The following is a 21523-nucleotide window of genomic DNA, read 5'->3' as shown; positions in this document are numbered from 1 at the left end:
GGAGGTATATGACACCGTAATGACCATCGACCATGATTATTTCAGAATTTACTTACAGCTTTTTCTTTGTTTTGTCGTTTCATGCTTTATAATGCAAATGTGCCTGGTCATTCCTTTTGCTGCATTGTATGAATTGAATCAATGTAAACGCTCTTTGCTGCTTCTGCTCGCTAAAAAGAACTTGCAGTCGGAACATCGGAGAACTTCCTAGAGGTGTCTAAGAATATAATTACTTTCTCTCGCGTATTATACGTGTGTACAGAGTTCTGTGCATCTTTGTAATCTTTGTCTGAACTCGATATACGAAACCTATTCTGTTTATTTTGATACGTGTAAACCAGTGCCCGTTTGCTTCAGCGTCTGTGCTGAGAACTAATTGCGACAGTGAACACGATTTGGCGTGTGTATTGCTCTCGAATATATATGAGCAGCGCCTTCCTCCATAGTGTCACGCGGCTGGGGTGGTAGCACGGACACCAGCCTAAATATTGGCGTGAAACTTTAAATGTTTGTCGGGCTAACCTGTGCCCTGCAAACAGAAAAAACTCGGTGTTGGCAACAGCAGCAAGCGTGCTCTGAGGTCATCAAAGATCAGAATCACCGTCGCTCTCAGCCACACTCAATTTAACGGAATTATGGTGCCGTTCCCGTCCACTATAGCCTGCACTAGAAGGGACCTTCAACCCCTTGGGGCGACCAGTGGACTCGTCTTGTCCGCCCCGTGATTGTCCAAACAGGGCGCGCCCTGGTGGAACCATGATTTCACATGCATCCTGTATGATCCATATGGATATCCTATAGAGCATATACAGTAGCGCATACGGAAAATCGGAAATTCATGCGGACTCTATGTGACGTCACACCTATCGCATAGAAATAATGTGGAAACTATACGAAAGAGGTATGGAAACCATATGGAAAGCATATGGCATACGAATGACATATTTTTCCATATCTAATGGGCTCCGTATTCCCATTATTCCATACGAGTCGGCGCTATGGAGCGCTTCAAAAGGGCATCCTTGTGCATCAAAATAGCGCAGGATATGGTTTTGAAGAGAGCGGCAGAGGAACGTAATGTTCAATCAGACTGAAGAACAAAAAGAATAACTGGGGAAAAGGCCACGCGCGGCGGCACACAGGGGGAGAGCTGCGACACGATCAGCAAGCGCGCCTTCACGCGCCATCGGGCGGAGAAGCGGGCTGGCCATTGTCAGGACCCTGACGACCGGCGAGGCGACCTTCTGCCGCACCATACGGTGTCTTCGCGTGTGCACCGCGCAAGGCTGGTGCGACTCGCTCCTTCCGAGCAGGGTATCCTTGCTCGATACTCACTGCGCACAGTCACATGTCGTGTAGTGTAGACTTCAGTGCATGGCAGATTAGTGCTGGATCCAGGCTTCTCTCACGTCGATATTTCTCTCTCTCGTTGATGAGCCCGGCTATCAGCACGGACTGCGAATATCTCCATTGTTAGACGAGCCGCTGACAAGGAAACCCCGAGGATTTGGCTATATACTCTCGGTAGGGGTTGTCCACGTGCGTTTCCTTGGAAAGACAATTACAGCTGCAGTGTTTTTGCACGAAACCGTCCTTCGATGAGTCTTTCCGAAACGGGTGAAAGCGGAACCGTCGCAAGCTGTGTTCTTCGCTCGCTCCACGCCGTGGTTTGTCTCATTTCTGCAGAGGGGCTTGATGCCCCTTCTGCCCTTGTAGTACGTTTCCTGGTCGCGGATTTTCCCCTGGTACAACCGGCAGCGCGCACTGTAAACATCCGACTTAGCGCAAGAACGGACGGATGCAGGCTGAATACGTTGAACGAATACGTTGCGAACCTTCAGAATGCACGGCGGACGTGGACGCAAGAGCACAACAGGTTGGGGTCTCATCGCGTTCTCGTGTACACGCCAGCAGTGTGTTCTCCCATTCTGCAAGGACTTTTAGAATGAAACGCGACTTCGAAATGTACCGAGGCGCCTCTACGAAACAGAATTTTCTCTGACTTTAGAACAGGCGCGGACACGCTGGGAATAAGTTGGAACGATGTGGCGAAGTACTCAGCGCACCTAGTTATATAGCCTTGCACAGTGTACGCTATGGAGACTTGTACACGATGTGCACGAATGCACTGCACTCTCAGCCTCGAAGGGCAGATCCCGCTTCTGCTCATCTTTATTTAGCCCTGCTGCCGCAGAGCTTTGTAATGTTTGTTTGTTTAACTTTATTTGTTAAAAGCCGCGGTCTCATCGTTTTGTTTGTCAGGTGAGAGGCGACCAGATTTACCTGGAATGATTGTAGCCGCTCGCAACTATTTCGGCGATGTCTGAGATTGTCGTAGGTGTCGCAGGGTATTACTGCAATCCTGGCCAAGATAGGGAGAGAAAGAATAAATTTCATTTAACAGCAAAGATGAAAGCCTTCCCAAGAGGCATCCTCAGTCCAAAAGCCATATGGCCTTCCCCACCTGCCTAGCCCGGTCAATCAGCTTGAGCTGTTCACCGGCTACTGTGGCCAGGAGGGCTGTCTCCCAGGAGGTTGGGGTGAGTGAGTGAATGGGCGGGACACAGATGGGATGTGGGTATTCCCAGATGTAGTGATAGAGTGTGGGGGAGCTGGCTCCGAAAGTAGTACATTACGAAGGGAAAAAGGTGGGGCGGAACAAGTGGGCAAACTGAGGGCATGGGAATGAGTTCGTTTGAAGTTGTCGCCAAAGCGTGATTTGTAAGTGGTCTAGTGGGAAGTGGGGAGGAGGGTATCTAATACACCTCCAGCTATCTGATTTTGAGAGGAAAAAAACAATATGTCTGTGAATTTTTTTTTGCTGTCACATCACAGCCAAAGCTCAAGTATTCGCGTTACAGACTCGCAACCGCCATGCGATTTTGTTTCCGTCTTGATATGAGCTATGAAGCTTGATCACTTCCTTGGTCCAGTCTGAATGCTCTCCTTGTGTGTCTTGTCGTTTCCCCTATTCTTTTACCCGCAGCTCGCTCGGTATCCCACTATTCCATTTCAATCCCATCCGTTAACCTCCATGTTTCTACCCCATAGTTGGGCACTGGCAGTACATAAATATTGTATACCTTCCTACTGAAGGAATACTGGAAAGCGGCGATTCATAATCTGAGAGTAGCTGTCGAATACACGCCATACCATTCTTTCTCGCTAGTTCATTTTCATGGTCTGGATCTGCAGTCACTACCTGCCCCAGACAGAGGTATTCTCTTAAGCATTCCAGTACCTCACTGCCGGTCGGGAACAGTTGCTCTCTTGCCAAACTGTTGAAAATAAGTTTTAGAATTTTATTCTCATTATTCAGGGAGCTGTGAGCAGCTGTGTGTCACCTGCATTCAGCGGTCGCAGCCATGACAGCGAACATCGAGGCGATTCATTGCAGGATCAAGAACCGCCAATGCGCGCCAACACCTTCGTGCGTTCGCACTCATTTAGCATATGCGCTGGGTGACAGCTCGCATCATGAAAGACGGAGAAAAAATGGCCAGGCTTAGCTTGGTTAAGCCAAGAATGCGTTGCATATCTCGATGGAGTTCCGTGCTGCTCCGTTGACTCGATAGGCTATTGACTCGATCGCCACTGAAACTGCCCGTGTAGCAGCGCTCGATCGTCTTTGAGTCGATAGACTATCGGTTCGAGGGCCCTCGAAATGCCCGTGTGACAGGGGTATAATACCCCTGTCACACGGCCACTGTAAAGGTACTTTGAACTAATGCTCCATTACTCTAAGGACGAACGCGCGCTGCCACACGGACGCGTCAAAGGGCACCTAGCTCAAAGAAGCTTCGAAACAAGGCAGCTCGAGTTCGTCCTTTGAGCCTTCAAGGGAGTACTCTCTCCCAGCGAGTTAACAGCATAAATAAATTGAGAAAAGAAACGTTCAATTTTCGTTTTATAAATTCACTTCATAAGATTAGTGGTGTTTTAAAATATAAGATCATTTGTTTTGTGGCAGTCTCACCACGCCATACTCTCGTTCCAGATATACGAGCGAGTTGGGCTCAGTGTGGCCAGCACTGTGATGTTATGATCTGTATTTGGAAAATCATGTCATTATTGCAGTTAACATTGCGTTGCTTTAACATAATACGGTTATAAAACTAATTAACTAAAAAATGTGACATTTATGTATTTACATGTGCAGTGAGGTTTGCAATTTAAATAACGCTTTTCGCCGATGAGGGCGCTAAAAACTTCTTGCGAAGGTCGTTCCGCGACCGTGTAGCACGGACGAACTCCCTTGAAGTAGTGCTCCTTTGGGAGCGTAAAGGAGCATTAGTTCAACGTGCCTTTAGAGTGCCCGTGTGTCCGGGGTATAAGACTGTCCCGGCGAAGGAGCGCAGCTCTTTTATACATATGCCGTGACGTCAATCATAGCGCAGCGCCCCTAGAGGGAGGAGCGGGAGTCAGGTGGTGGCTGCGGCCGCGCGCGACCGCGCCAGTTGGGGCCCAGCTTTTCCTCCGTGACGTCACGCGCCGGCGCAGCGCCCCTAGCGGGAGGAGAGGGAGTCAGGTGGTGGCTGCGGCCGCGCGCGACCGCGCGAGTTGGGGCCCAGCTTTTCCTCCGTGACGTCACGCGCCGGCGCAGCGCCCCTAGCGGGAGGAGCGGGAGTCAAGTGGTGGCTGCGGCCGCGCGCGACCGCGCGAGTTGGGGCCCAGCTTTTCCTCCGGCTGTCGTGACGTCACGTCACGTGGTTTGGTGGCTGCCCGGCCGCGCCCAAGGGCTGAACTGAGTGATTGCAATATGCAACGCATAAAAATCACCGCAGGCACCGGCAGCTCCCGACCCATGAGGAGAGGGGCCATGAATTAGAATCCCTGCCCCGATCCGCCAGAGCCATCTTTCACTTCGACGCCGCCACGTGGTCATGCGAGGCGGTGGGCGCCGTGGCGGAGGGTGTAGCGGCGCTTGCGGCCGTACCGGGACATATCTCTTCGTCGCTACTGCGTGGGTGACAGCAGTCGCCGAAGACAGCCTCGCATTACGACTGCAAACGCTTCTGACATACCCGGGCTGTAGCACTCAATCCTGGGTGACAGCCAAGGCCGATCACTGTCGCCTGCCGAGCCCAGTCGACACAACACCAATTCAAGCCCTTAGCAGTCCGACAAAGAGAGAACCGCTGTGAGCCAGGGGAGGAAGCTCCTACTGTCTTCTGCGCGGAAACGACTTCGCTGCAATTGTTGTTTTTCAAGGCGCATGCACCGCCAAGTTCGAAATGCATTCCCGCCTTCGGGCTTTCCTGACTCCTGCTCCGCGACGCAGTTAAATAAAATTGCGGTTGCGCTTGACGATTACACGTGATTGTAAACCAGAGAATTAATGTAAATGTAAAGTAGAAAATTTACCTATTACGCTATCGCGTTATACCCTTAAGGCGGATCTTCCAATTTTTGTTTTGACACCACTGACAAGAACGACGATAGATTAAATTTGGGCTGAAGACAATTTTTTATTTTCTTCGGGCGGCCATATTGACTCCACGCGAAGGGCAGCCCGAAGCGCAACCATAAACACACGTCTTCCGCGCTGACGGTGATCGGAAGTTTTACAACGCAATAATGTGCCGGTGACTTTTGCCTAAGTTCTATGGTTTTGGCGGTGAAATGAAAGTGACAGCTCCATGGCCACATGTGGCAGACCCAGCCGGGTCTCCGCTGGGCAGCATGTGAACAAGTGAATTTTTGTTATGACGTGCTGCGATGGAGAAAATCCCCTTCAGCCTTTACTGCATAAGCACGGTGGTCCTCGAGGGACGTTCTCTATAGAGGACACGTCACGCTGTCCCCGGAGGACACGGCAGCAGAGACTGCCGTGCCTGACGAGAGCTGAAAGATCAATAAGTCAGCCGATGCAATCAAGGAGCTTGAAGCTACAACGTGCAAATGAAAAACTGCAAGTAAGGGTTCCAGCACGATGGACGCATTTTCTGCTCCAGAAAGCATGCAGGTGAAGAAAATGACCGTTTGAGGCAGCAGAAAACACACGCACCGTAACACGCATACGCCTTAATGTTTTCGAGGAGACTGCCTTCCTGAGACACTGGCACAGGAGATATGCCACCTACAAGGCCCTGCAGGAGCAATTGACGCAGTAACCATGCTGCGAGAGTTAACACCGCCCATATAATACTGGGTGTTCCAACGAAGGCCGTGAGTAGTTTTGGAAAAAAAAAAAGATTTTGAGGCAAGTTTATTTACAGAGAAGCACCAATGGAGGCGGACTCAAATGGAGGTAGACCCACTGAAAAGGTGAACTGTTTTCGCTATTTTACTGCTTAAAGGGCCGTGACCCTCAACCTTTTAATTAAACTGTTTATTGCACCCTATTCCTCATGCACCCAGCGACATTACATCAAAGTTTCAGCTCGATCGGTGCAGCAGATACATCGAAGATAGATTTTTTAGTTTTTTTCTTAAGCAGCTTGCTGGTCTGGGAACTGCTGTGATCGCCAACGTCACAAACTGATTAAGACGCACGCCGCGTTGTATGCAAGCCAATATTGTGCAGTGTTCGGCCGGACACAATACGGACGGAGGGCGCTTGTCTCCAGCATAGTATGCAAGCTGAATCTTTATAAATAAGTATAAACGCACAGTTCACCTTGACCCCGTCATAGAATCACGAATCATTGTCCCATGTCATGTTATTGATCAGATATTTACATTGTCCATGTATTATAAAAGAGAGTCAAGTGGTCGGGCGCTCAGGTTGCGAGACATATCTCATGCTTGTCTCTACTGCTACGAGCAGCGAAGAGCGTGAGGGCGGGCAGCGTTCTTGACTGACAAGTGTCTACCACCTCGAGTTGATGATTAAAACATCAAATTAACATCCAGACAGCAGAAGTGTCACTCTCACGGCATGAGAGAGGCAGCGAAAGCTCTCTTGTCGATCAGCCTCGTCGCTACACGTATTCGCTTCCTCCGGGGGCCGTCAAACACTGCGGCTGAAGATTAAAACCAAGATAAGCTCACTTGCATCATCCTGGCATTTGCAAGCGTAGCGCCATCATAAAATCAAGGACTCACGGGAAACACATGCGGGCCTTCGTGTCGCAGCATTTGGTTCTGGATCTGGCCAGTTAGGAAATGTACTACATATGAATAAACATGCGTACAGATCGGAGAGCTATGAAATAACGAACCAAATTCGTTCAAACTTCTACATTAAGCATGCAACAAAACTGAACTTATCATGCGGGCACTGAGAAACTACGCAGAAAAATGCAAAGTATATATCTGCTTCGCACTCATAATACACGGGGTATAATCGTTGATGCGTGCTGATACCGTGTCATCGTTAATATTGTGCCGAGGAGGAGAAGAGGAGGAGAAGGACTTTAATGGAACAGGAGATGTCTGCAATGAGATCAATTTTTTTTCTTGTCACCGAAAAATTAAATGAAAATCCTGCGAGCCGGCAGTACGCAGGTACTGAATGCTGCTGAATCAATAAATTAAAATCATTGCACTTTTTGCAAAAAGAGGATGCAGTCGGTTAACACGTATCCCCTCGCTCGTTATTGTTTAATCTTAGCTGCTAGGAACAGCTTTGAGAGAAAGAAAACTTAAAGAACTGACCTAGGCTAAAGTCTAACTCCCTACCACCGAGTACCTGTAAACAGCGGTTAAACATCTTGCCGTGATAGGGACTGTTGCTCATCGCGACAAATATTGTGATCAGGAGAGGAAAGAACTCTTCCCACTGTTGTCAGCGATACGATGCTACTGGCATTTACAAGAAGCCAGCAGCTCCAGGTGTTGTGAGCTTTGTTTAGCACCAGATCTTGGGCTTCGCTCTGCATACCTTGTTCAAACTTAAGAGGATTCAATCGAACGCGGCAAACGAAGGCCTAAGATAAGAAACATTAGCAAATTTCTTCGCATATAAAAATAGAACATTGTGAGGCTCGAATAAAACGTGAGCCTTCCTTGAGCTACAGCACTGCACACGACAGCAAATTGAGCTGTACTATGCAGAAAACATCGCGTTGCGTCCAAAGCCAGCCGGGTTTATATATGCCGACAGCATCTCGTGAAATGTATACGAGATCGCCGAGTAGTATTGATCGCCAGGTGCAATCTCGGCCAGGAGAAGGTTGCTCAGAATAATTCCAAAGGGTCAGGGTCGGTGTGGCCTTCACTATGCTTCGGCTGCGCTGCTCCAGTCGATGTTGTTGATCTTGGAGGTCGCGGCGAAGGCGGATGTGGATCAAGAACGAGGCCTTCACTGCACAACAGCCTGTGCGCACTTTTGACGAATCTGCTCAGTAGTCGTTAGGAGTCATGATTGCTTTTACGCAAGACCGCATTTGCGGATGGCATGCAGCACGAACATGTACGCGCAGTGTGTCGGCAGCTTATCAGAGCCGGCACTGCTGACGACGACGGTGCCGGAGTCGGCACATGTCGTCACAAGAAGCATTTGAACGTGGCTCTCGCTTTTGGCGGAAGAAGCTTCGTGGCCTCAATTTCAGTCGCTTATTTTGTAATAAAGAATGCACCCAAGGCGTGGACACTTCGGCGCTGAGTAAACTTGCCGGACAACTATGTAATGGCCCCTTTAACTAAATTTTATTATCTTTTTAACGATCACGGCTAAGCGCCTGGTTGCGATCAGATAGTTACAACTCTCTTAAAACAGGTTTCAACCCTTGTTCAACCAGTGAGTAGTTGCTTGAAGTTAATTGTCTCCTTTTGTTTAAGTTTATTCTTGGCAGTACCATGCTGACGCTGCATAAGGGGTTAGCACAACCTCTGATCCGCGCCTTTCCCTGGTCTCAACAAACCAGATTTAGAATTACTGGCGAGCTTCGCAGAAACATACTGTATACATTGGTCAATCATATATAATTTGATTCTGATGGCTTAAAATGTCTGACAGCAAAAAATCAGCGGTTCCGGCCCTCTGCAGAGTGCTATATAGTAAACGTGCTCTTAACTTTTCCCTGCGTCACAGCACAGAAAGCTAGCGCTTCTACCCGCGAAACAAAGGGCTTTACAAAAGCCTAAGCACATATTCGCCGTGCAGCTTCACCTCAGAGCGTAACTTTGCCTCTTGGAGGGTGCAAACTTGCACCTTTTATGGAAAGATATATGTTTATGCCATCCTGAGACTAACACTACCCTTCTTTATAATGCGTAACGCTATACGCTTTGATGGCTTAGTTTAATGCACTTCATGCAGTTTCGCAAGCTTAGGCTATACCAGAAAGTAACAATGGCACTACGGAAAAAGGCGCACATACTTAGTCCCCTAAGGACATGGCGCGACGCTAAAATCTTCGCGCGGCCTGACACCAAACCGGTCGCGCCGCTTAAGGTATAAAGGAAAGGAGACGCAGATGGTGGCGCCATAGTTGGCGCAACGCCAGACTAACATCAGTCCCTTATTTCATGGGAGGGCGAACACGGCCGCTGTCCAGGGGCCCGAGCGGTGCATAATCTCCAAAAGACGCACAGAAGAGCAGCGTTTTGGCTTGCGGCAGCTCCTTTCCAAGTGCCGAGTCACTAGAGAAGCATTTGCGTAAAGCATTTGCGTGCAGTCAGTAAGCGCAGAGTTCACTCACTGTGCATATATATTGGACTAACATGTAGAACATATAGCGAATAAAAAGTGGTCGACAGATGATGACGACAAAGACGATTTATACGCTAGTAAACAGCAACTGCTACATACCCGTTACAGCACTCGACGCAAGAGGCTGCGTTGTTATGGTAGAGTGGCCTGAGGCGTAGGGGAATGAAGCTGCTCTGTTACCACCACCGTTGGTTCTATTACCGCTTGGAAGTCTGGGATGGCCAAGTTCTTGCGGCGAAAGTTGTTTTATAGAACCCCTCGCTTGAGCCGAGCTTCAGTGTGATCAAACGACGTGGCTGGCGCGACGCCAGAGCAATCGCGAGGCCTACAAATAGAACTGAGGAGAAGCAGACATGGCGGGACGCTAATACCTTCGCGCGGCCTGACACCAAACCAGACGCGCCACTTAAGGTATAAAAGACAGGAGATGCAGATGGTGGAGCCATAGTTGGCGCAAGGCCAGGCTCTTAACTCGTTCTATTCAAATTGGAGCTAACAGAAGCAGGTGGTTGTGCCACGCGCGCCATCCGTGCTTCTACCAGTGCTATGGCCGATGAAAAAGCTCTCGCCAGCCGTCACGCTCAAAAGCCTGAAAGTCGTCGCCGCCAAAGGCAACGAAGGAAAGACAGAAGTTAAAAATAAAACGGACCAGAAGGGATAGACACACAGACTTCGAGGAGCCCTCATACCTCAACTGGAGAAGCGGTGCAGCGCTTAAGGTTAAGGAATGCGCCACTGCTCCGGCAGGTGGCCACCGGTGGGACTTGTGAGACCCGGGCTGCTCTTCTCGCGTTCCCGTAAAGCTCAGTTTTGCGAGGACAGCTTTTGGAACGCTGTCTATATATCTCGACCAATGAGGGGATGCGCAGTGCCACGGTGGGCAAGTGGCAATTGCACTTAGTTTATTTTAATTAATTTGGTTGCTAGCTGCCATGATCCAGTTGCCCGCAACTCGGTGGTCACGTTGCCCCATGCTGTTTCGTGACACGGACAGTAGGACGCCGGCTTTTCTCCTGAACAGGACCTCTAAAACCACTGCATTAATATCGCCTGTATTTACTATACGTAGTTAGCACAGCACATTGCACCTTTGTTTACTGCAGTTGCTTTATACTATGTAAGCAAATATAGAAAGCAGCAGAGCAGAGCACGCAGCAAAACCACATCGCTGGAAATTTCTGATCTAAGCAGCGAAGGTTTTTTTTTTCTTTCTGCTGAATGCCGTAATGACGAAACATTTCATTACGTTTCGGATAGGCTCGGCTTCAGGTTAGGCTCGCCCATGAGCCCTGGTGATGTGTATATACGCTTCGCCTAGAAAAACGTTCTATACGGGTGACAAGTTTTGGAGCTCAAGAACATTACAGTGGAGCTTTAGAATGAATTATGACGTCGACATTTCAATAAATAATATAAAAAGCAATCACCTGAGCTCTGATCCATCTCACAGGGCCGGCTCTTCTCGGGAAAAGTTTTGGCTGCGCTGTTCGCGCACTTTGAAGCTAAACTTTCTGCAGGCGAAGAAATGATTGAAACGAATGCTCACCCATGTCTCGCTCTTATCCTGATCACAAAGGTGACACCGACAGCGGCAAAGCCTCCATCACTGCCCCCCACCCACACTTCTGACAGCTCGCATGCATGGACGGTACATTCGATCGCAAATAGCCCTTAACGTCGCCGCCTACCTTGTTGTCCGACTGCGGTTGGACCTTGTACGACGACAGCCTGCGGCGGTAACAGCGAGGACGCTTACTCCAGAGAAAGTTCAGTTGACAGCCGTCGTTCTATAGACACTAAATCCTCGCTCTGTAGGGGTCAATGCACTCTGACCTCTGCGCTTGTTTTGCACGGGGCCGCTCGGAAAAAGCTTAAGGTGTGTAGGGCCCACTCGCGTGTCCAAGCCCCTTCAGCTGCACGAGCATGGTGCGTACACATGACCCGCGTTTCGCGTCGCACAGTTACTAACTGCCTCTTCGTTGAGGTCACCCGAGTTGAACGCCGCTAGGTGCAGCCTCGACGGCCGTCCTCGAGGCAAGCAAGTGAAGGTTCCAGTCGGCGAGCGTCAGACACCCCGCAAAAAGGACATCGCGATGACGGCAGAGCAAAATGCGCGTCGATAGCGTTCTCGGCTTACGTGTTTTCCAGTGACACACTGTCTCGATGTCGGTCCGCGCGATGACCTTGAAGCGCCGTTAAGGTGCGCTGCGTCCGGCGGTCGAACTCGGCGGGCCGAACGGGCGCAGCTGGGCGAGGGAGTGCCGCAGTAGGGAAGGAGATGCGCCCGCCGCGCTCTTCTTCCGTGTTTGTGCGTGTTTCGCTGGCCGCCTGACTGGGCCAGGTTCATGCATCCCCAGCGTTCACTGGCCTCCTAACCACGTGACAGCGACGTCACCAGCGAGAAATGCACATTACGGACAGCAAGAAACAAGCCGCGAACGGCACCATTCGGTGCGGGCTTTCCTCGGGGGAAACTAGGTTGATCTTTCGAGGGGGGAAATGCGGCGGAGAGCCCTTGGGAGGCGCGCCTTCGCACTATTGGGGGGGGGCACAGCTGGACTTTCGCTGCTTTCGCTCTCTTCGTAACGCGGCACACGGAGACTCCTTGCTCGACTGCGCTCTTGGTTAGCCAGTTACTGCGTCGTATTTACAGAAGGCGTATTGTTTGTTCTCCGGGCCTCTTTTTCGCTACGCCGAGTGGAAAAGAGCGTTTGCTCGGTTCCCAGGCGTCCGTGACACCGTTTCTCGTGGAACGCGCCTTGAGTAGCTGGCATCGTGCGGGCGCCAAAAGACAGGAGTTGTAAGCCAAGCCGAAAGTGCGTGTCTGCTGAGAGAGAAGTGTCGGATGCTGAAACCGTGCGGGCGGAACGTCTTCGTCAGAGGAGCCGTAGAATCAAAGAATGATAGGAACAGGTAAAGCCTCGAGCATAAGCGCTGTTCGAAACAAACGCATTAAAAGAACAACGGACAAGGCGATTTCTAGTATGTTCGTCTTGTGTACCGCGATCATTTCAATGAAGGGGTTAACTAGCTTAGAGCAACAAGGTTTAATTAGGCATCACAGTCATGACCGATTCGCGGGCGATATTATCGGGGGTGGTTTCCTGGCCCTCCGGAGCTGGGATGTAGAGGCTCTCGTCAGTTGCGGCGAGGGCTAATTGCCGCAGGGGGGTCTGTTTGTGAAGCCGTCGTCGTCGCCTCGGTGGTCGCGCTGATCAACGCGTGTCTCTCCTTTCAATCTTTGTTTTCACATCTCTCCTCTGTCTGCACGAGTGAAGAATGTGGGATAGTGTGGCCGACGGGTAGTGCAATAATCGGCACGACGGAGAGTACTGAGTGGGGCTAGAGGAGAGAGGGGTATGGGCAACTGTGGGTTTGGAGTAGTCGCCAGGCGACTTGTGGCGAGGGATTTGTGTGGCGCGGGGTGTTTGAGGCGGGTGTTCCTATAGCGGAGATGATCTTGTAATATGTAACCATATGCCCCCTAGCAGACCGGTCGTATGGGTCGCTCGTCCGCAGCTCGGTTGACGAAACCTCGGGCAAAGTTGTGGGCGGCCTCATTGCCCGGGTGTGCAGAGGGCGCGAGAACTCATACCAGCGTTATTGGGCGGGGATCTAGTGTAACGGGACGGAGGAGAGATAGAGAGAGGTGATGGGATGGACTCTGCCGATCGCGAAATTACGGATGGCGGAAGGAATGGCAAATTCAATGGCGGCTTCCTCAGCTTCAACTGTGTTCCCCTCGTGAGTGGAGGAGGCCGCAAGGGGAAAGTCGCCGTGATCGGCCGCCGCTGTAGCATGTGCTGCCGTGTAACTATATCCCCGTGTCACTGGGAGCATTCGGGGATTGGGTGGAGAGGGTGCATGTTTTGTGGTAGGGGGGGAGTGGCTACTGGGGAGAGAGGGATCATATCAGTCGGGTGGTGACGGAAGCTAGCCATCTCAAATTATTCCTTCGTATCCCGCAGATGTGTCCCCTAGGGCGCTGCAGCTGTCTAATTCCGATGAGTGGGAGGCGGCACTGCTCAGCTCCGCCCAGGGTATGCAACTCCGCGTCGAGACAAGAGCCTTGGAGGTTGCCGGGTGACATCAGTTCCTGGCCATCTCGTACCCAGCAATTCTGCATAAAAGCATTTTTCAACGGAAAAGAATTTATGAAAGCATTTTTTGAACGCATATATTGTAAGATTTCACTACAACAATCATTATATCCGCACATCTCCCCTCGTTGGGCTTGCATGTTTTTTTTTTTGCTATTAACGTTTTTGCTATCGTCAAAAACGTTGGCCATTGGTTTTCTAAGATATTCTTAACTACTTGATGTGAGCAATGGAACAACGGAAAGCGGAAAACAAATATTTCGCTATTCATCGAAACAATTAATCATTGCCTTCTATATTTCCATAACAGTACGTTAAAATATTCCAATGTTAAAAATGCTTGCCCGCGAATGCTGGATTGCAGAACCCCAGGGTCACCGATAACACTTCAACTAATTTCGCCGTATAGCCTATATATTTTGCAGTGATTGTCGTTTAGCTCAAGCCAGTGGACAGGAACGTGCACTCTCCTTTTCATTATTCGTTCAGTCTCAACAACAACAGCAGCGAGAGGTGTCGAATGGAGCTGTGGTTCGAATAAAAGAAAAAGAAAGGCGCGGCATATATTGAGTACTTGCGAAAATAAGCTTTGACTAAGCTAAGGTCGAACGATGACTCCTACATTGAGTCCAAGGCTGCCGAATAGGCCGGCGTCGCCCAAGGTCTCCACGGCCTACGGCACGCTAGCTAACTTGCCTCAATCCCCTGCGCTTACGCTCAATAAAGTCTTGTCAGCCTCGGGACATGCGCAAGTCGTTAAATTAGCTAAGTTAAGTAGGTACTACTTGATTTGCGGCAGCTGTCCCATTAAATTGCGGTTTCATCGGTATCTTGTGTACTAGCGCAAAGGCTACATTTTTGTCATTTTGATACAGGAAGGGACGACCCTCATTTAGCATCGTAAATCTGCGCTCCATGAAAATCGGTGTTTTTGGTAGACAAAAAAAAACACATGAACAAGAAATCTAGACATTTTGCCGCATTTTTATTTTCGCTCACAATATCTATGATGAATATATTTACCGGCAAAGTACACGGACGCATTTATGCTTGCATGGAACTGATCTTCACATCTGCAAACACAAGGTCAGGTTTGCATATGCAGCACAAGAAGTGAACAATGCACGTATGTTTTACAGTGACAGTTGTTAAGGAGATGTTGCCGTAATACGGCTTTGTTGTCGTTGTAACACAGCTAGGCGCAATGCGTCATGCTGATTGGTCAGAATGCAGCGGCGTTAAGTACGACGTCATGAAAACGGGCTGTGCTGGTTGGCCAGAATATCAGTCACTGATTGTTCGAAAAACAATGACGTCACTCGTGATGTCACGAGGTGCCCCCCTCTTTCCTTCCACCACCAACATTTCGCAGTACTTCAGCTGCCGCTGGTATTCACATTTCCACATGTGTAAACGTCCGGTCAGTTTTTCCATTGCTGCTCGCGGCCACATTTGTACGGATTTTCGACTAAAGGCACTTGTGGTTCTCAAGGGCTCATCCATATTTTTATTAATATGAAACAGGTATTATCAGATGTGTTTTTGTGTGTTTCAATGTGCAGCCCTTCGAAGCGATCAGCGGCCGCTCACAGGGGAGCGCTCATCGAGCAAGCTTCGTTCGTTCAAAGCACGACTTGGAGCGTTACAGTAGCAACAGCGTAGTCACGTTTTTTTTTTACAATTCGCGAGGTTTATTGCCGAAAAAAAAATGTAGAGCTAAGCTTATCGGCTTAGCGCATTAACCAGCCTGAGTTGTTATAGCTTTGGTTTAGCCATTTAGCCCTCCATTTGGAGTTGGTTTTTACACCATCTGCCGTGAGAGAAAGTCTGGGCGTGCTCATGCGAATCAGCGAAATCTGATCTGGCCACCCGTCTGGTCTCCCACCCTCTCTGTGGTGGTGGTTGTCGCTATGAGGGGGGGATACTGGTCCCGACGTATGTTGGCCCTTTGGGACTCTCTCTGTCTTCCTTCTCGTGCTTGACCACTCCATCCTCTCTCTTAAACGTGGAGAGGAGCACTTTCTTCTCTTCCCTTTGCCACCTGCCAGCGATAGCAGGTGGCCGCCATCTTAAATGGAAAGCAATTAAATCCGATTAATGAAGTTCAAATAAATTGAATCGCTCATTTATTAAGGTCTTACGGCTCACGCTGCAGATTCCTCTGTAGAATACAGGGCTCTATGGCTAAACCAAAGCTATAGACCGTTTACAGCGCGCAGTTCTTCCGTTTGAGATCAGATAGCGCCACAGGTGCGCTAGGAACGCGGCGCCATTGCGTGCCTCGTAAGTCACCACCGTGTACGCCTCGACGCAGCAGTGGAAATATCGGGGGCGGAGGCCGAATGTGTTCAATTTCTACGAATATGTGGAAAGGCCGAGTAATTGTGGATTGCAAGAATTGCGAGACAGAGTTAAAGGTGCGGATGCGATCGTCTGCGACCATCACGGAACCGAACTGCACAAAGACGTACTGCCCCTGTCGCGCCCGTTCGGCATGCGTCCTTTCCGAACCGATGAACGCAACAAACACGTTCGCCAGCGCTAGATAGCCAATATAGAAAGGTTTCGATCGTGGAAAATCTGTGGGGGTAAGTGCACTACATAGCAATATGGACAAGCTGTTCCGCCACCGAACCCGTCACTTCGTGCTTTCAGATTCTATGCAGTTGCGCATGCGTGTGTAGCGAGACCCGATTGCTCGTAGGTTAAGGCGTGCGGCCATGAGTAAAAGGAGCGTCCGAGGACGAATTAGGAACGGAAAAGAAAGATGAATTACGCTCCTACATACAGCTACTGCAGATTATGCAGTGCACAGTTGCGCGAGCGGGCAACGCTTACCGTCAGTCCGTGTATTACAAGACGTCTTGGTGCTGCTGTTGGACTTAGGTCCAAATAGCGCGGTTTTCGTGGTCCATGTTTGGAATAAAGGATTTGCGTTACGGCTGGTGTGCTCGGTTGTTCTCACTTCCTCGCGGTCAATGCGAGACAGTCACTAAAAAGACTCCGCATGCCAGCGCTCAGAGTGAAGCTGATTACTTTCCACCAAGGAGACCTCGAGCATTTTCATGTCAGCATATTGAGCGTACCACAATTTTATATGTGAGGCTGACATAACTGTAAACTTCGTGTAGCATTAACGCGTTTCCATGCGCGCAGTCTAACGATAATTTCGCGGAATCCTTGGAAACGCACGCCAGCTCGTGAAGACTGCTTTATGCATGGTACTGCGACCATGATAGTTAATATTTGTGTGCCTACTTATTGTTGTCGCCTTTCTGTGTTTAACAAAGCAGTATAAAATATTGTAGGTTTCCTAAGCACTGCTAAGAGGTTGTAAACGAATGCGTACGATGTGCATGCGAGTGTTTGCGCGGTGTCTGCATGCATGTACACAACACAACGACCTGCGCTGCCGCAGGAACATTAAACCTTGCCGTTTTAGATAATAACAGTAAAAAACATTCAGCAAACCCTTCAGCGGATGCGAAGACAAGCATTCAGGCGATCCAACCCTTGACTCGAAAAGGGAGAGCTGATGGCTCTCCGCGGCATAATAATAATAATTGGTTTTTTGGGGGGGGAAAGGAAATGGCGCAGTATCTGTCTCATATATCGTTGGACAGCTGAACCGCGCCGTAAGGGAAGGGACAAAGGAGGGAGTGAAAGAAGAAAGGAACAAAGAGGTGCCCTAGTGGAGGGCTCCGGAATAATTTCGACCACCTGGGGATCTTTAACGTGCACTGACATCGCACAGCACACGGGCGCCTTAGCGTTTTTCCTCCATAAAAACGCAGCCGCCGCGGTCGGGTTCGAACCCGGAAACTCTGGATCAGTAGTCGAGCGCCCTAACCACTGAGCCACCGCGGCGGGTCACGCGGCATAAAGCCCGATCACGTTTTCACGCCTCACGTGATCAAATTAGGGACCTCACATGTCCTTTGGAGCTTTGGCCAAACCATAGTGCCGTCTGCCCACTCCTTTGCAACCATATCAGTCGAAACACTGCCTCTCGGAGCCGAACCATCAGACGCGGCAGCCGTCGCGAAAAAGCGCGCGCCGAGCAGTCAGGAGGCGTGTAATGGCGGCGTGATCACGTGATCAAAGATGGAAGCCTCCATGATACGGCGCTGTAAAGCCTGCATAACAGCATATCGCATTGTGACTGGTAGCGCCATCTACAATAGCATTGTAGAAACAACCACCTGCCACGTGCCAATGATGACGTCAAGGTCCAATATGATGGATAGAGGTGGAACTATGGACCCGCCGCGGTGGCTCAGTGGTTAGGGCGCTCGACCACTGACCGGAGTGCCCGGGCTCGAACCCGACCGCGGCGGCTGCGTCTTTATGGACGAAAAACGCCAAGGCGCCCGCGTGCTGTGCGATGTCAGTGCACGTTAAAGATCTCCGGGTGTTCGAAATTATTCCAGAGCCCTTCACTACGGCTTTGCTTCTTTCAGCCTTGCCACACACTTAATCTTCCTTTCTTCTCCGCAGGCTTGCGGATAAGCCTTGCGGATAAGCCTGCGGAGAAGACCGCAAGCCTGCGGAGAACAAAGGATGATTAAGTTTGTGGCAAGGCTGAAAGAAGCAAAGGTTTTAAACAGAAGTAAGGACCAGACAGCCCATGAACTGTTGGAGGCCTTCTATATTAAAAGAAACTGTAGCGATTGTGTTAGCGCCCCATCTATCTGCATTTATAAAAATGAAACTGCTTTTTTAGATACACGGGTGTGAGATACATAAGTGTATCACCTATCTTTTATCCGCTTTTTAGTAAAACCCCCGTGGTCAATAAACAGTTGGAAGTTGCGCCTGTCCCGTCTCGCTTGCTATGTGTTGTCTTTTTCGGCGCTACAACCCATTTCTGGAAACATGCACCAACTAGCCCCCCCCCCCCCCCCCCCCCAACAAGTATTACCTCTTTCTTCCTTTCTTCTTTCGCTCCCTCCTTTATCCCTTCTCTTACGACGCTGTCAGGTGTCCGGATATATGAGACAGATATTGCGCCATTTCCTTTCCACAAATACCAATAGGTGGAATGATGATGATGATGATAAACCTTTATTTGCCATCAGAATGGAGGCCCCCTACTCCCTACCTCCGGCACGCAGGCCGAGGGGCAGGGGCCGGGACCTCCGCGACTAGAGACAGGCAAGGAGCTTCTGACTCCTCGCGGCAGCTATCGCCAGATGGACCGCTCTCTTCTGCTCGACGGGGTCCGTGCTTTGCAGAAGGGTTTCCCAGGCCTCTCTACTGTCTATGTTCTCTCGGAACCCTGGAGAATCCGCACATTCCCAAATCACATGGTCGAGGGTCCCCCTCTCCCCACACTTCCTACACTTATAATCAATATCCTCATCTTTTAAGACATGTGATGCCCACACTGGGTGTATGAAATTTTTTGCCTGTAGTCTCCCCCAAGCCGTAGCCTCTGTGTTAGTGAGCTCTTTGTCCGGCGGAGGAAAGAGTCTCCTGTTGAGTTTGTAATTTTCCACTATTTCTGTGTAATTTATCAGTCTCTCGTCCAATTCCTTGCTATCGGGCGGTCCTGCCGCGGCTCGGAAGTAGAGAGCTCGAGCCAGGGCGTTTGCCGCCTCGTTTCCTGGAACTGCCTCGTGGGCTGGTGTCCAAACGAGACTAATATTTCTATTTATTCTGCGTCCCTCTAGGATTCGCAGTGCTTCCTGAGTTATTCTGCCTCGGGCATAATTTTGGATAGCAGTCTTGCTATCGCTAATTATGTATTGTGCCTCCGTTCCCACGCAAGCGAGCGCTATTGCAACTTCTTCAGCCGACTCTGGATTTCGACTGTGTATGGTTGCGGAAGAGACAGCTGTACCCCGGCCACTAACGACCGTTGCCACCGCTGCTCCCAGTTTCCCGCTAGCCGCATCCGTGTAGGCCACTGCTTTCTCATTCATTTCGCCGAAGCGTTTGGTGAGCGCCTCAGCTCTTTTTCCCCTCCGTGCTTTGTTAAATGTAGGGTGCATGTTTCTGGGTAAAGGATGTACCCTGATCTTTTCTCTGATGTCCCTTGGGATGTCCCGCTTTACTAGAATACCCCTGTCCGTCTGGCGTCCTACCATGCTTAGAATCGCCCTTCCTGTGTTTGATTGGCTTAATCTGTCTAGCTGCGCCGTTCTCGTGGCTTCAGCAATCTCTCTCCATGTATTGTGAATACCCATGTCTAGGAGTCTTTCAGTGGAGGTGCTTATGGGCAGGCCTAGGGCCCGTTTGTAGCATCCCCTTATGATCGTGTCTAGTTTATCCCGTTCTGAGGCGCGGATCTTCAACTAGGGTGTAGCATAGCTTATCCGGCTGATAACGTATGCTTGCACCAACTTGGTCAAGCTTTTCTCTCTGAGCCCTCGTCCTTTGAGTGCTATTCTTCTAAATATCCCTATGGCTTGCGCCGCATATCCCTCGAGCTTCTTCAGGGATTCCCCGTTGTATCCGTCGCTCTGAATATGCAGTCCTAATATTCTAATCCTATCCACCATCGGCACGGGTTGTCCTCCGACCGTGATGTTGAAGTTGTTACTCTGTTTGAGTCTCAAGTGCCTAGGATTATACACCAGAAGCGCGGATTTCTCTGGTGAGCACGCTAGCCCTCTATTCGCTGCGTAGTTTACCACTACGTCCGCTGCCTCCTGTAGTTTATGCTCTATTTCGGCATTGCTGCCCTGATTGATCCAGATGTTTACGTCATCAGCATACATACTAAAGCGTATGTTGCCAATCTTTTTGAGCTTTTCCGGGAGACCTCTCATAGCAAGGTTAAATAGAAGCGGGGATAAGACCGATCCTTGCGGGGTGCCCCTACTCCCTAGCGTAATTACCCCCGACTCTATGTCTTGATATCTGATTTTTGCTGTTCTATTTGTCAGAAATTCCTTTATATAGTCATAGGTTTTTTGTCCTGCTCCTATCGCTTGGAGTTCCTCTAGGATCGCCTCGTGCTTTACATTGTCGAAAGCTTTTTTGAGGACCAGCCCAATAATTACTTTTGCATCCCTAGAACTGGAGTCTATGATGTCATGATTCAGTCGTAACATTACATCCTGAGTGCTTAGCTTTGGTCTGGATCCGACCATCTCATCAGGCCATAAGCTGTTATCCTCCATGTAGCGAGTTAATCTCGTTTGAACTACATGTTTCATCAACTTTCCTACGCATGAGGTTAGGGATATTGGCCGGAGGTTCTCCAGCTTGGGTGGCTTGCCCGGCTTGGGGATTAAAATTATGCTGGCCTCTTTCCATTGTTTGGGTAACTTTCCTTTTTCCCATACTTGTTGCATGTATTTTGTGAGAGCAATGATGGACTCGTCATCTAAATTTCTAAGTATCTTATTTGTTATACCATCCGGCCCTGGGGCGGACTTTGTTTTAAGTCTGATTAACTCCGCTCTAACCTCCGCCTCCGTTATGGGTGCGTCGAGCTCCTCCCTTACTACACCTTTATAAGCCGGCAAGTCAGAGCAAGTTATATTTCCTATATAGGTCTGTTCTATTTCCTTTATGAAATCCTTGTCTTCCCCCTGGTAGGCATGTCTAGTTTTCTTTAGCTTAATGGTCGTTTGAGTTTTCGATTGAATTGGGTCTAACAGGTGGCGTAGGATATTCCACGTCTTGGCTAGACTCATTCCTTTCTCCATATCATCGCATACACCGCACCAATTATGTTCACATAGCTGCATGGCGTACCTCTCGATTTCTTTATTGTGTCTAGCTATCCTCCTTATCAGGTTCTGATTCCACCTTTGTTTTTTAAGCCTGCGTTCTAACCCGCGTTTTGCCCCCCACATGTGGAGTAGCTTGCTGT

At 49.7% G+C, this 21523-nt stretch overlaps 1 protein-coding gene across 4 annotated transcripts in view; it reads right to left on the bottom strand.

Annotated features, from left to right (window-relative positions):
• LOC144126206 (retinol dehydrogenase 11-like) overlaps nt 1-12076 on the bottom strand; it is a 43320-nt gene extending 31244 nt beyond the window's left edge. For 2 of the 4 annotated variants that reach the window (XM_077660217.1, XM_077660219.1), the window contains exon 1: nt 9698-9879. The gene's annotated coding sequence lies outside the window, so the exon portion shown is untranslated. Of the gene's footprint in view, nt 1-9697; nt 9880-11286; nt 11619-11735 lie in introns of those variants that run through there. The other 2 variants (XM_077660215.1, XM_077660216.1) reach the window with 2 other exon arrangements.
• Nucleotides 12077-21523: the final 9447 nt, after the last annotated feature.

Source organism: Amblyomma americanum, chromosome 3, assembly GCF_052857255.1.
Source record: "Amblyomma americanum isolate KBUSLIRL-KWMA chromosome 3, ASM5285725v1, whole genome shotgun sequence".
Taxonomy (NCBI): Eukaryota; Metazoa; Arthropoda; class Arachnida; order Ixodida; family Ixodidae; genus Amblyomma; species Amblyomma americanum.
This window is presented reverse-complemented; position numbering and strand designations above follow the sequence as displayed.